Source organism: Protopterus annectens, chromosome 4.part0 (genome assembly GCF_019279795.1).
Source record: "Protopterus annectens isolate FY-2018-M chromosome 4.part0, PAN1.0, whole genome shotgun sequence".
Classification (NCBI taxonomy): Eukaryota; Metazoa; Chordata; order Ceratodontiformes; family Protopteridae; genus Protopterus; species Protopterus annectens.
The window spans coordinates 555,578,094-555,594,166 of NC_056733.1; positions in this window are offsets into that span (position 1 = coordinate 555,578,094).

A 16,073-nucleotide genomic window follows, 5' to 3' on the forward strand; every position below is an offset into this window, starting at 1 on the left:
ATCAGAGAACCAGGCAGCAATCCGGTCACACTGGGCCATCAGCCATCTTGAGCCTTTCTGGGTCTTTGTTTTAAGTAAACAGTCAGATATCCAAGTATTCAGCAGTTCTATGTCAGATGCTACTACAAAATGTTGTAGGATGCCAGTCAGGAAAAGCATCCATTAAGATAAGACAGACTTGCAAAGTTGCTGCTATCTACCTGACATCCCAAAAGGATTCAATGAAAATGAGTGATGTCTTGCACAACAATAGCAGATGCCCAGGCCTGCTTGATATCCAAGCCAAAATGATCCAATGTTAAAGACAATCCTGATCCTAAACTTAGAATTTTGATTTGCTGATTTATTTTATTTACATTAATTATTATCAAATCCCACTAATAAGTATTCAGACATCATATATTCCCAGGCCTTGCAGTGTGCAAGTTTTTCCTTTATCAAAAAGCTGTGGATATTTCATATTTGTGGTACAGGGTTTTACATAGTCTTTTGCCTCTGGTAGAAATTTTGTCTGGGTCCTGTATGTGCCTGTTTTGAAGTTGTGAAGGGCAAGTCCAAGAATAATTGTATACCAAAAATGAAGCAAATCATATATGTTACATACTTCTCACCTTTTGTTTGCTCAATTATGTATTTCAACTTCACTTCTTCTTCTTCTTCTTTCGGCTTTATCCCGGTTAGGGGTCGCCACAGCGGATCACCTGTCCGCACATTGAATGGCAGTGGAGTTTTACGGTGTCGAGTTGCCAGCCCGGCGCCCAACCTTCCACAGAAGGCACACTCACACGCACACCTAGGGCCAATTTAGAGTGTCCAATCCACCTGCAGCATGTCTTTGGGATGTGGGAGGAAACCGGAGCACCCGGAGGAAACCCACGCAACCACAGGGAGGACATGCAGACTCCGCACAGAAGGCACCCCAGCCGAGGATCGAACCGGAGAACCTCTTGCTGTGAGGCGGCAATGCTAATCACTGCACCACCGTGGCCACCCATGTATTTCAACTTCACTAAAGAACAATATTTCAAATGAGTAGGAGGGAAATGTGCATCTCAGTCTTCTGAACCTTTTCATCAGACACATTAGAAACTATTTCAAACTGCTCCATTTTCATTATAGTCTCCAAGACAGACATATGAAAGGCTTCAAGCTACTGCTCAGCAATCACATTCAGTTGTGATAGTCTAAGATTAGTGTGGTGTGTGACAGAGATGATAATCTGAGCATCAGAAAAAGCTGACGGTGGTGGACTAGTCATCCTGAGAAACAATGGAGAAACTGTAGGGTGGTCCAAAAGCTGTAAGACCTGCCTGGATCTGCAGTGCAGGGAGAAAGAACTCTGATTGTGACCCAGGCAAATGGCTTTGCATTAGAGTCCTCAGCACTGGAGAAGCTGGGCAGAGAGGGGAAGAAATAAAGGAGCATGAGCCACTCGCTAATCCAAGGAGGTTGTGTGGCGTTAGCACAGACTCAAAAGCAGACTGGGCAGTGAGAGTTACTTGGTGGAGATCAATGAAACCACATCTTGTACTATATGTGGAGGAGCAGAACTTGGAGGGAGTGCCTTGTGTATAACTGAGGGGGCACCCTTTATAAACAGGACATTTCCCCCCCCCCCCCAACAACCTGCATGGTATACACAGTTAGAATTAAACAGAAAAAAAAATGGAAAAAACTCAAACCACCCTTGATGGCAGTCTAAATGATGTCTCCCTGGCTGACCTTTGCCCTGGTGATGGGGAAATGAATGGGTCGATTGGATAGAAGGAGGCTGATAATCAACAGAGTGGGGGCATAAATTAGACAAAAAAAAAACAGTAAAACCTTTTGTTTTAGTAAAGCCTAATATGTCTTTTGATTTAACAGGGTAGCATTTTTTTGTAGGCACTAAATTGTCAGCAGTCTTTAGTTTGTCCATTTCTAATGAAATCCCATATCAGGCATTTTAACTTGAAAGAAAGAAATATAGGAGCAGAGATCTACACACAGGATATTTACATGTCCTTGACACATAATCCAAAATCCAGGTTATATTTGATGCACTTACATACATTATCTGTCTCATGGTTAGTCTGGTTACTATATCAGTTAGTGTTAATGTTCTTACACAATAAAATCATAAATGTAATAGCTATGTATATTATTCCAGTAGGCACACTGTAACATTAAAACTGTATACCTTCATTTGCTGCAATGGCAGTTGTACGATCGCACTATTGTGCAACTTTACGTGTCGAAAAGCAACATGTCCCGCAAAACAAAATATCAAAAAATGGTAATCTGGAAAACCAGGTTCAACCATTTTCGAACTCCAACCATCTCCAACCATCATTATGCAGAGGGGCAAGCCCCCCTGCACCCCCACACCCTGCCTACTTTAATATACAAACTCCGAGACCCATAGCTCTCAACCTCCCATCTCCAAAATAAGGAACACTGGCAATCATAATGTGGAACAAATGGGCAAAATGTGAAACACTTACTAATGACTTACTAACAACTTCGACTAGGAAGGTCATAGGAGAGTTAAAATATGTTGAGTTTACTTATAAAAAGATCTTTTAATGATTTAATATGATTCTTTTCTATTTAAAATGAATATCAGTTAAAAAATCCTATCACTGAATGTGTGACAGACCCTTTCAATGTGGAACTTTGAGGAACATGAACTTTTTTAAGACCCCAAATGAGGTATGTTCCTCGTAATGAGGTACACGAGATGTATGCCAAGATCACACTATAGTGAGGGAAAGGGTTCATTTCCTGATCCCCGCTATAGTGTGATCTGCACCTGAAATGCCGACTTCCAATGAGCGAATGCCAATGTGCATTCGTTCATTGGAAGCAGAACCGTTGTCACTCGACATTTCAGAAATCTGGAGGTTGTACTTTTGCACTTTGGTGCATCGTACAACCTCCTTTCACATAAATGAAGGTATACCTATTAAAACGTAAGAAAAGAACAAGCCAGTAGAGTAATTAGGCCTACAATTAATAAAGACATCTACTTGGAGGAAAATACCTTATTAATGGACACAGATACATTGATAGAAGGCATCCTGAACATACAATAATTGCTAAGATAAATAAAGATATACTTAACAGGAACAGTAAATACAAGGCATGATACTGAATGATATTGGAGTTTCCAGTTAAACAGAAAATAAGAATAAAGAAAAAAGATGGCAATGATGACCTACTGTTAGGTAGTCACAAAAGCTACTAAGGACATTATTTATAATATTTGGATAATTCTAAGTAGGATTAAAGCTATCATTAAAAAGGTCTGGAATAAATATAAAAATCTTAAAGACATGTTTACTAAAGAGATACTAAAACAGATAAATATACAAAGAGATACCAAAGATACAAAAATCTTAAAGGTTTATTAAATAAATACATAAATAAATACATAAATACATAAACCTAGATGGACCACTAATAAAGGGATTTTCCATGTAGTGGATGTTCAGAATTTCAATGTATTAATAAATAATCAGAATTTTCTCTTGTTAAAGTGAATAAATACATGGTACCAAGGTTATCTTACATGTCATTCTGTGTATCTGATTTATGATACCTTATAATTTGTTTGTTTTGATTTTTATATATGTAAACTCTACATAAACTACAGAATCAGTCAAACATTGTTATGCCATTCAGGAAGACAATCAAAATAATGTACTCTCTGTACATGCTGAAAATTGTATAGGCTTCAAAGATTTGTAATTTTATTTATTTGTTTATTTATTTGACTACTTGCAGTTTTATTTAAGAGACGGCAATGTTGAGAATAAGCAAGATGAGAAAGACTATACCAGACAAATTAATTTGGATTTGTTAGGAATGAGAAGTGTACTAACCGGTTGTCTGACAGAGTAGCTGATGCATGGAACAGATTACCAAATTACATTAAAGCAAGTACTAGTTTAGATATTTTTAAGAACAGCCTGGATACTTATTATGGGAACAAGTGTTTTGGTATATTGGCAAGCTAGAAAGGCATCAATGCCTGTGCTTGAAATATTTGTATGCATGTATGTATGTATGTATATACAAGGTGTCAATGAAGTATTGAATTTTAGATGCATTTTTAAACACAAGAAGTTGAAACATTAACTCGTTTTTGTTGGATATATTCAGTCAAAAGATATGGTTTTATATGTATTTAAACAATATTTTTTTCCATTCAATCTACCTACGGCCTTATAAAGCCTTGTCAGAAGAAGAAACTGCTAACTGTAAACATGCTGAAATTTTAATAAACATCTCCTTTGTGTTCATTTGTTTTCTTTTTTGATTTTATTAAAAAAACAACATAAGGTCACATATTTTGCCACTTTCCACAAATATTTTGTATCTACTGTTCCACCTAGACAGTGTTGCATAGAGTATGTCATAGGACATATAAGTTATCACACTGTCTTCATTACTCAGTTCACATAACTACATTTGAGAAAATAATTCTGATATTTTCATGAGCCCCAATGCATACTGTCTCATAATCTCTATTGAAGTTCCTTCAAATGAGCAAAATAAAATGTTTTGGGGAAGATAATGAACCTGACTTATCCCATTTGCTAGAGCTTCACCCACACATTTATTACTTATAAAAATTAATACCAAAATGACACTAATGTGAATGAAAATATGCTAGTGTGCTTCGTCAATAAGTTTATATGTTTACATACATACATATGCACACACACACGTATCTTCTTAATGGTACATCTCATCTCATCTCATGTTGGGTTTCTGAAAATATAATTTTGCTCTTTCTAACAAAAGCGCATCAAAATACATTAGCTATACAAATATTTTCACAGCAAAGTGTAAGAATTTTTTTTTATTGAATGACTGTCTGATTGCCACTTAGGTTTGTTCCATTAGGCAAATTCCATTTTTAGAGGAAACTTAGGAACAGAGCTCTGAAAACATCATCAATACAATATACTAACATATAAACAAAAACAACATTATACAGCACAGGATTTATTTTAAGTGTTGTAGCCTTATCTTTCTGTAGTTTTTTTCCCCCTACTGCCCCCTGCAGGTCAAGTCAGTAAATAAGGGGGCTTTCCTACAGTTTGTTTTAAATTAATACAACTTAGTAATTTAGCATTTTAATTAAAATACTCAGCAGAAGTGTGGCAATATGGATTATTCAAAATAACAGTCATGGGAGTCTAATTCCACTGCTCCGAAATGGCTACAGGAAAGCAGAGAAAACAATCATTCTAAACACTGCAAAATACAAAATAACCATTTCTGTCCTGAGTACTATTAGCTGCTTTTATAAGGTGTCATACCCGCACTATGCAGCAGATTCTGTACTCAGCAAACAGCCTTGCACTTGGCTATCTCGAACATGCTGCCTTGTAATAACCACAAAATCTGACATTAACTGAAGTGTTCACTATACATTAATACTTTGTGACTTATTAATCATAAGCATTATATTATGTAATGCTTAATCTTACATATTATACATCAGATGCTTGGTAAATTGGCATAAATGTCAATATGTGGGGGTGCATGATGTAGTATGAGAGATGGGTTATCTATACTTTTGGGATAGGTTATCAATACTGTTGGAACATTACTGGCACACTCACAGAGAGACATCAAACACTTTAAGTGACTATAAAAGAAAAACAGAAGGAAAGTGGAATTTCAAAGGCAGTAGGAAGTATCTGACTGCTCCCCAATTCAGATTAGGTCCCTAGGAAACAATAAACAAACCCAGTAACAAATGAAACATTCAGTAGTTACCAACTACATGAACAAACATATTTTTACATCACTATCCCCACCTGCTGGCCATATCTCTAAACTATAGCAACATATTAAAGAACTTGCACTGAATTTAAATTTAGTAAACTTCTGCAAACAACTCATATATTTTAGTATTGCTGTATGACACATTTTTGTACTCATCCAACCAAAATATAATTTTTAGTGCTTAGTCACTGCTTAACTTGTAAATGTAAGATGCTAATGAAATACTCCAATCCATTTGTTGTAATACTGGATGTATGGTTGGCATTTTCATTTGCTGCTCAGTGAAGTCACAGATTAACATTCTAACTTTTCTTCTGCAACATATTGAAATGATGATCATTGTTATATTTTGTAACTTGATTCCAGCTTTAAGTTTTAAGATTTATATTGGTATAATAATGATAATAATAATAGTAATAATAACAACATAGACTGAGTTAAAGTACATTTGCAATAACATGATTTTTGTGGTCACCTGGCAATTAATTATGTACACAGAAATGTTATTAATCTGTGTAATTCAGCTTAGTGAATATTATAATTTTTATTATAAAAATTATTAAAGAATGTTGTGGCATTTACTGATTTAAGAAGTTATAGTTGACAATTCTACTTTTCTTTTCTTTCTTTAGTGGTTCCTCATAATGTGTATCTTTGGTTTACTAAGATTGTTTAGAATATTGACAAAAATGAGATTCCATACAAGAGCTCGGCTGCTGTATAAAATGCATCTGTGCATGGATGCAGTATTCAGATAATAAATTAGACCCAAATCCTATTGTTGGTCTCTTTGTATGTCCTTTCCAAATATAAATGGTACAAGAAAAATTATTGATGAGGTAATAAAAGTAATAATTCAGTTACAAAATTAATCATTATGGGAAAAAGGATGGACTTAAGCTAGTTGTGTTGATGTGGTCATCATATATGAAGAGAATGGAGCAATTATTCATGGTAAATGACATTCCTGAAAAAAACACACAGAGATATTAATCAATTTCAAGGGTGATTTCTACCACATATGGACTACTTGGGACCCTGGTTTGGTCAAAGAAATGTTAATGGGATATTCTGAATCCAAACTACTAATAATAGCAGAATAACTTTTTGTCTTTATTAATGCAGACAGAAGGCCAATGAAACTGTGACTCAGTGTTTAACTCAACCTAAACAATGTTTGGTATAAGAATGGATGAATAATTCAAAAAGTTTAAAAAACATGGTCTGCAATCATGCAAGGTAGGTGCATAATCAAAGTCGCATGCCAAAGTACTGTCTAATTCACAAAGGGATCCGAGCACAGTAGAGAAGGCAGGCATCTGCAATCATGCAAGGTAGGTGCATAATCAAAGTCGCATGCCAAAGTACTGTCTAATTCACAAAGGGATCCGAGCACAGTAGAGAAGGCAGGCATCTGCAATCATGCAAGGTAGGTGCATAATCAAAGTCGCATGCCAAAGTACTGTCTAATTCACAAAGGGATCCAAGCACAGTAGAGAAGGCAGGCATCTGCAATCATGCAAGGTAGGTGCATAATCAAAGTCGCATGCCAAAGTACTGTCTAATTCACAAAGGGATCCAAGCACAGTAGAGAAGGCAGGCATCTGCAATCATGCAAGGTAGGTGCATAATCAAAGTTGCATGCCAAAGTACTGTCGAATTCACAAAGGGATCCAAGCACAGTAGAGAAGGCAGGCAGCTGGTATGGAAATGGGGTTCCACAGCATAGTCCATGACTCGTAAACAAGTGAATCGTGGATTACACTATGGAACAAGAGCCATGATTCATGGGTGTACACAAACATCTGCAGGCAGTTCCCGAAGGGCAAGTAATGGTGCTGTGTTGCTCTGAACAGCATAGTTGAACAACCAAAGCAGCATTGCTTATGCAAACAGAGGCAGATACCATGTTTTTTAAAAAGACCTAATAGCATCTCTTCCTGTGTAGTACAGTACACACAGACATTCTGCCAGAGCCACACTTGGCCTGCTCACAACACAGTGCTGTCACAGCTTCCACCAATGACAACACTCAGCAGACCAGATCCATCTCACTATTATGGATGCTAATGATGTACCCTCTTCAGTTTTGGGCAATGAGCTTGAAAGTTTAACAAATCAGTCCTGTCCATGACTGCAAAAGACTGTGTGGGTAAAGCTCCACAGCTGCATACAGATGTAGACTTACAGAAAGTGTGATATCAATGCACGCAAGTGAAGAAAAATGAGTGGAAAAGAAAAAGATTAGTATGTCCTAACTGCAACCTCAACAAAGCTGATAGCAGGTGTAGGTCACTCAGTTTGGCTTCTCCCATAGAAAGTAGCATCTACTGACCCAGGCTCCTATTAGCAATATCATTTTGGTTACTGTTGTTCTGACACTACCTACACCTTCCTGCCTCCATTGTGTGCAGTTACTTACAGGTATAGAGCATTGATCCACACAGGTCTTTATCAGATTCAGCCTGAGAGGACTGTTTGGTTAAGTGACTTGTTGAGGTCACACAGTAGACATATGGAGGCTGTGGATTTCAAACTCTGGACTACAGGAATCAGCACATTAACAGTTCATAGCCTTAATCCTCTGTGTGAACTGACAGATAACTGCCCCTTTTTATTTCTTGCCTGGGTGCACCTTCCCATCCTAGAGCTGAGTTTACCTGCTGTACCTGTTTTGATGCATTCTTCTCTTTCTTACCATGCCACATCTCAGACAGTAAGACATTTTGAGTCCATTGTGCACAGAGGTTGGACATGGCCACAAGTTACTGCAGATGTCTGTTCTGTACCTTATCAGTTGCACACACATTGTATATCAATCATTCCCAGGTAGGTCTGCAGGCACTCCATATGTAATTAGGGTAATTCATGTCTGTGACTCATGATTATGACCAGAGGGGATACTAAACATCGTGTGCACATAGTATGAAAGGGCTTGTGCATAATGTGTATGCATACAATAGTGCACCAGGGACTTTGAGGTTGATTTTTTACAGGTATTACAGAGACATGTAAATCTGATGTCGCACATGAGTGTATAATTCCAAGGTGTGAGTCTGACTATCCACATATACTTGAACTAAAGTTAAGACATTCACAGAGGGTTAGAAAGCCACTTCAGAATATTATTTTTGCGTCAAGGTTCAACTTATGGATTCATAGTTAATTACACGGACATTTTCCTTCTTCACATCAAGGAATTCAGAAAATGCCATTTGACCCTGATAAAATACAACTATGTATTTGAAATAGAAATGGAGAGGTAGTCGGTATCAGATTAAGTATACCATGGGGCAAAGAACATTTTCAAAGCATAGGCCTCTATACACCCTTTTTATGACCATGCATGAATGTAAGTGTTCTTTTGAATTCACCTTCTTGATTGTTTTAAGCATAAACTTACTTAGCAGGTTGTTTTAGAAGAATTTAACACCTTTATTGAATTATCACATAAGACATAAGCAAATATGCATTTAAGTAAAACAAAACAAACCATATTAACAGTTGCAAACACTATACATCACATATATTTTTTCTATATTTATCATCAATTCAACATTACATAAACTGATCAATTCCTGCCTTCCCTTAAACCTTACTCCTTTTCCAGCAAAACATTATTCTGAATATATTGTTCCCACAATTTCCATTTTTTTCTATGTAATTTGCTCTTACCCTTTTCTAAAGATCCCACTTCCAGTTCTTTTATCTCCGCTACAATATTTAATACTTCAAATACAATTGGTTTAGACTTTGATATCCATTTTCTAGTAATTCTTTTTGGTAGGCACCGGAATTAAACTTAACAAGGCTTTACTGTGTCTAGGCAACTCAGCTCCTGTATCCCAGCTCAAAAAAATAATTTTCTTAGTTACACCCATTTGCTCACCCAATATTTCTGACAGACTACTCTGTAGGGAGACATATGTTCTATTTACTTCTTTACACATCCATACACAAAAGTGTGTGTGTTTTCACTTTGAAGTTAATTTTATTGTTTTTTATTCATGTTAGCATTTTACAAGATGTTTATAACTTTAAGGAACTCTTAGAGTCATTATATAACTTTATTGGATATTAAGAGTCATGTGACCATTTGAATTTTTTATTTAAAGCGTGTTTGTATGAGGGTTGATGTTTTTCTGATGAAGTTCTAATTTTATTAAAAAGGAATGAAAGTGATAAGCTGTGGTGTTTGTGTTTAGTTTCTACTTCATTAATTGCAGTAGTTTGTTTACTATGTTCCCACTTATCTCTTTCTTCCCCATCACAGCTCCAACATTTGCTATCTACTCAAGGAAAAATTCTTTGGAGTGTGCTTGGGTAATAAAAATACATATGCAAACACTTCCAAGCAAAAATCCTAAATCTTCTAGATTTTGTTGCATGTTTGGGAGCCTTACATATGCCCTCCCACTGATTCCTTGTAATTGCTTATCCCATTTCTCTTCCCAATCATTTCTAACCTCTTCTGATTAATTCCTATACTTAACATGCAGCATTTTATACTCCCCACTAATTATTCCCTTTCTAACAGTAGCTTCTGTTTTAGTCAGTTAAAATCTCTACCAGAGCAGGTATTTCACTTAGAATTTCACTGTTTCTTTCTCATTGCATGTACTCAAATATCAATCTCTAATAGGGAAGGCAGTTGCTAATCTGCAGTCCAAATGTCTTCTTAGCTTCCTCCCATTCTATTACCCTTCCTTCTCAAGTTATTTACTCCCAATACTTTGGCTCCTTTGCCAGTTTTCTCCAATAAATTCCAGCTCCCTCTTGACTACTCTCTGTACCACTAATTATAGTCATTCCTATAGGCAAAATCTTCTTTCTCAGTTACCATGTTGGCTTAGTTCTTCGAATGCTTTCTACTGGTTTTTGAATATAATATTCTGTGTGGCTGTTGTTATTCTCCTTAAGGATCTCCCTACAAAATCCCACTCGGTGCTTATTTTATGAATTTCCCCTCTGCTTCATTATCACCCTTTCTACTTTGAATCTCTGATTGTGTTATATATATGAGCCTTAACTATGTAGCTCTAAAATATACCTTCAAATCAAGTAATCCTAATCCACCTTGTTCTATTGAAAGGAAAGCTTAAACCACTTGACCCCTGCCCTTTTCCCCTCCCAGACAAAACTGTTCAACTCTTTATTATTTACTGTTCACAGCTTCTCCTCTGGTTGATAAAAAAATATGCCTGAGCTATATATAAAACTAAAGATTCTAAAAACTTTTGCAGTGCTTGTTCCTTGCTATCCATATCAATAAACAAGAGCTTCCAATTTCTCAATTTTTGTATTTTCTATTGTTTAGACTTTTCCCGCATATCCTTCACTGCCATAACTGAATCTGTTTTAATCCATAGTCCTAAATATTTCATTTTATCATGCTCCCATAAATGTGGGTATTGATGGACCAATTCAGGTTTATAGCAATAGCTTTTGTTTCATATTCATTAATTTTATATCCCCAAAAGACATGAAACTGTCTCAAGATGTTCCACAACACAGATGTGTCTGGTTTTATCAGGTACAAAATAATATCACCTTCAAATACAGACTTTTCTTGATTATCATGCCGGTTATATCCTTGAATTTCTGAGTTTCTTATTTTCTTTGACAATAGTTCTAAATATAGAGTTTGTAGTTGAGATTGATAACAAATATAGATTTGATATACACATCAACCAGACCATTAAGAAAGTACATAAAAAACTGAGCATCCTTTACAGAAATAGGCAGTATCTTACCAAATACACAAAATCTACCATAAAACGCACACATCTGATCTCTACACTTCTCTATGTTTCTCATGTTCTTACTAATCTCAGGAAGACAGACCTAGCTAAACTAGACTCCTGCTATAACAAAATAGCAAGGTTCACCTCAGATGCCCCATATAGATTACACCACTGCACATCTTTAAAGCAAATCAACTGGCTAGAGCTTCTCCAACTCTTATATTGCAATCAACTTACTTTTGCTCATAAAATCCTCCATCAACCAGAAAAAAAACCTTCACTGCAAAACCTACTTTGTCCCTATTCTAGTAATAGGACTATCTGCTCCAGTAATAAATTCCTTCTTGAAGTAACTAAAGTCAATAACACAGAAGAGAATCACACTTCTCTAACTGTATTTCTAAAATATGGAACTCACTACCAACCCATATATCTTCCATCTCTTCACTAACTCAGTTTAAGAAAGCACTAAGAACTCACATCCATGCTACCTGGCTATGTACCTGTACCAGTCCAGGCTAGTTCTACCTTTCTTATATTGCAATCTCTACTCACCTTATTTGAACATATACTATCCATATATTGCTGTATCTACTCCTTTGACCTATGACTTTTTCATTGTAAATTAGCCTATACTCTTTGTCAATGTTTTTTTGCTGATTTATCTGTATGTATATCAATTCGAGAGTTGTATTTTTTTCAAATTATGCATTACTTATGTATGTGGTATAATCAAATGGTATTCTGTGATACACTATTGATCTCAATTGTTGTTATTTGTGGAGCTATTCTCCCCAGGCCTCCACTGAAAATGGACCTGTGTCCAGTGGACTTTATTTATTTTATTTTATTTTACATTTGTTGACCGGGCTAGTCTAACTGGATACATGTCCATTTTCAGTAGAGGCCCGGGGAGATAAGCTCTGCTTTCCCTGCTATCAAATGTAAAATATATAAAAAAATAAATAAATGAAGCAAATAACAAAGGGAATGAGGGCACCTCTGCCTGGTTCTTCTGTTCAGACTCAAATTGTCTGAACAAAACCCTCCCACTTTAACTTTTGCATCTGATCCCTCATATATCCTCATAATTACCCTTATTATTGTATCAAGAAATGCAAATGCTTCCATTGCACCCTACATAAAATTCCATCTCACTCTGTTGAATCCTTTCTCTGCAACAAGACCCACCAATAACAGCAGTATTTTATAACACAGTTTCAGTCTGGATCATCACTGTTCTATTAAAGTTGTCAAATGTTTGCATCCCCTCCACAAAAGCCACATTTCTCCACATCTATCAGTTTTGGCAACAACTTTGTTATTCTTTTAGGTAGTGTAGACAAACACTTTATAATTGTGGTTTAAAATTGAAATGGGCCTGTATGAAGCTAGGTCTGATGAGACTTTACCATCTTTAGTTATTGCAGCCACTAGAGCTTTCTTCCAGGATGCTGGTACTTCCCCTCCTTTTAAAATACTGTTAAACAAAATCTTCCAGATCTTTATCGCTTTCTTCTTTCCTAACTTCCAAACGTCTGCAGGAATACCATCTATTTCTGGAGACTTTCCTGCAGACTGTTTGGACATGTGATGTCCCTCCTATGGGCCAGTAATCAAGGAGCCTCAATCCTCACCATGGACATCGGTGAGGGACATTCACCTGGAACAAAAAATAGATACACACAGTATTTCCAGATGCAGTTCTCTGACCCAAGCACAAGTTCCCCCAAGAACACACAGGGAACATGCTCTCGTCCTGGAGCTGGGTATCCCTCTCTCTCCAGGCCCCAAATAGGATTCCACACTGACCACAGCTGTAGAGATGAGTCCCCAGACAAGTGTTACAAGCCAAGTCCTCCAGTACCCCCTCTGTAAAAACTAGTGCTCTGTGCCCCTGCTCCAAGTAGCTGACGGACACACTCTTTGAGATTTGATACTCTTAGAGATTTGATTTCACACACACACACACACACACACACACACACACACACACACACACACACACACACACACACACACACACACACACACACACACACACACCTGGGAAAGGCTGGCACAGATTTACCATGTTCCCTTTTGCCCAGACTATAAGGTAGATACTTCTACTAGAATACTCCAAAGCCAGCTACTCTAAGGCTCTTACAAGGGTACCCAATTATACTGAGGAAAATTAATACTAATTCAAAGTGTTTGACCAATGCAGCAAAGCTTTCAGGAGGGCCCACAGTGTCACCAAATAAATATAGGTACTCTCAAAGGTTAAAATATTCTCTAAAAGACCATCCACAATGAAACATTTAAATATATTTAATAATAAATAATAAAAGAACATGAAAATAGTAAATATTTATTTACAATAAAAATCAGAGTTTCAATTACAGGAAATATTAAAAACACAGATGGATAGATTCTCACAGACACAGAAAAACAGTACTTAACTAATTTTGCTATATTTTCCTGACTGATCTAAAGAATTACTATTCCTTGGTTACTTACTAAAGCAAGGCAAGATAAAGTGGGTAAGTGGTCCTTCTTTGTCAGGCTTCAAAAACAGACTGCACTGAGACTTCAATCTCATCTAGTATTAAAACATCATTTCAGTGCTGGATTACAGAATTACATCATATACATCTGGTCATCTGACTTTGGTTCCCACACATCCCCCTACCCCTTTACTAGAAACTGAACCAGAATCTAGTACATATGTGTTACCATACACACAAACAGAGATTTTTTAAGACGTGCCATAGCATCTGGAAGCTATAAAACCATTTCAAAAACTTCTCGCTTCCAGGGTAGCAATTAGTTCACCACCTGGTTTTCACAGACATTTTGCTTCTGGCTGTAATCAGAACTGCAAGATACAATTTTTATGGCCTAAACCAGGTATTTTAATTTCAGACTATATTTCAAAGTTAGCTTGACTGAGATTAACCTGTTCTCTTCCAGTATCCTCTGTTACAATATATTCATTTCAACAGTTACAATACAGTCTGACATACAGGTGTATTTCTTTTCTGTCTAGCAGGACCCACTGATTGTACATTTTTAACACAAGCAGATTTACAAATACATTTTCAACACAAGCACCTGTACCAATCAGTTTGATATACAAATGACATATAATTCTTTATAAAACTCCAGCTAGCTATGCTGGCATATGGTACACATCCACTGTCTTACTTTTCCTGGCATAGCTGACAATATCTCACATCTCTCCCATCTTTGAAGACTCAAGGTAGTTTTCCAGTGACCCTGGAGAAATGTGGCTAGGGACATGAGACTGTCTTGGAACACGTGAACCCATACCCTATCTTGAGATCCCATCTGCATTAGCATTGCTGACCACACTACAGTGTTGCACTATCATGTCATATGCCTACAACCCTAGGATCCACCTTAATAACTTGGAATTTTGCTGCCTGGCTTGACGTAGTCATAGATTCCCCTCAGACTCCACCTGCCACCCACTGCAAATATGCAGCACAAGGGCCTCCCAATCATGGTAAGGCTTCATCATGTTAACATGGTACAGTCTGTGCCCCTGCCTCCTGCCCATCAGGTTTACCATATAATTAAAATCAATGACCTTCCTTACCACTTTGAAGGGTCCATCCCAAGCTGCCTGCAGCTTATTGTGTCTGACAGGAATGAGCACCATAACCTACTGTTCCACAACATTCTCTTGGGCTTAAGCATTCCTGTCATACCAGACCTTTTTTCTGCTGTTGGGCTCCTGCCAGGTTCTCCTAGTCTAAGCCATATGCTCCCTAAGTCTTTTTTCCTGAGGTTTAGGACATATGCCAAGCCACAAGAGACCCCTTGTGGGATTGATATTCACTCTACCACTCATCATGAGTCAAATGTAAAGGCATTCTCATCCTATGCTGATACAACAACTCAAAGGGTGAAACCTGTGAATTTCTGTGGTATCTATGTATATGCAAACAAATGGGGCAAATATTTGTCCCACCCTCTCTTAAACTGGTCTACAAATGCCCTTAGCATGGTCTTCAGTGTAGAGTTTAACCTTGCCACAAGACAATATTCTGGAGGTGGTAGGGCATGATCTTTAGGTACTTCACTCCACAGCATTCCAACAGACAAGCCAGCAGGTCTGACATGAAATTTACAAATCTGTCAGTCAGTATTTTTCTCCGAATACCTACCCTGCTGAAAATCTCTAATAAAGCATTTGCCACTCTCTCTGCCTCAATGGAGGACAGAGCCACCAACCCAGGGTATCTAGTAGCATAATCTACTACCACCAGGATATACGTCTTCCCTGTAGAACCTGGGGTACTCAGAGGCCCCACAATATCCATTGCTACCCTCTGAAACAGTCCATCAATCACAGGCAAAGGCAGCAAAGGAGCTTTGACCTTGTCTCCTGCCTTGCCTATTTTTTCGCACTGCTCACAGGTCCTGCAGTAGCCTGTTACATCCCTTGCAATGCCAGGCCAATAAAAGTTCTGCATAATACATCTCTTGGTATGCTTTATGCTCATATGACCTGCAAAAGGAATGTCATGAGCTATGGCA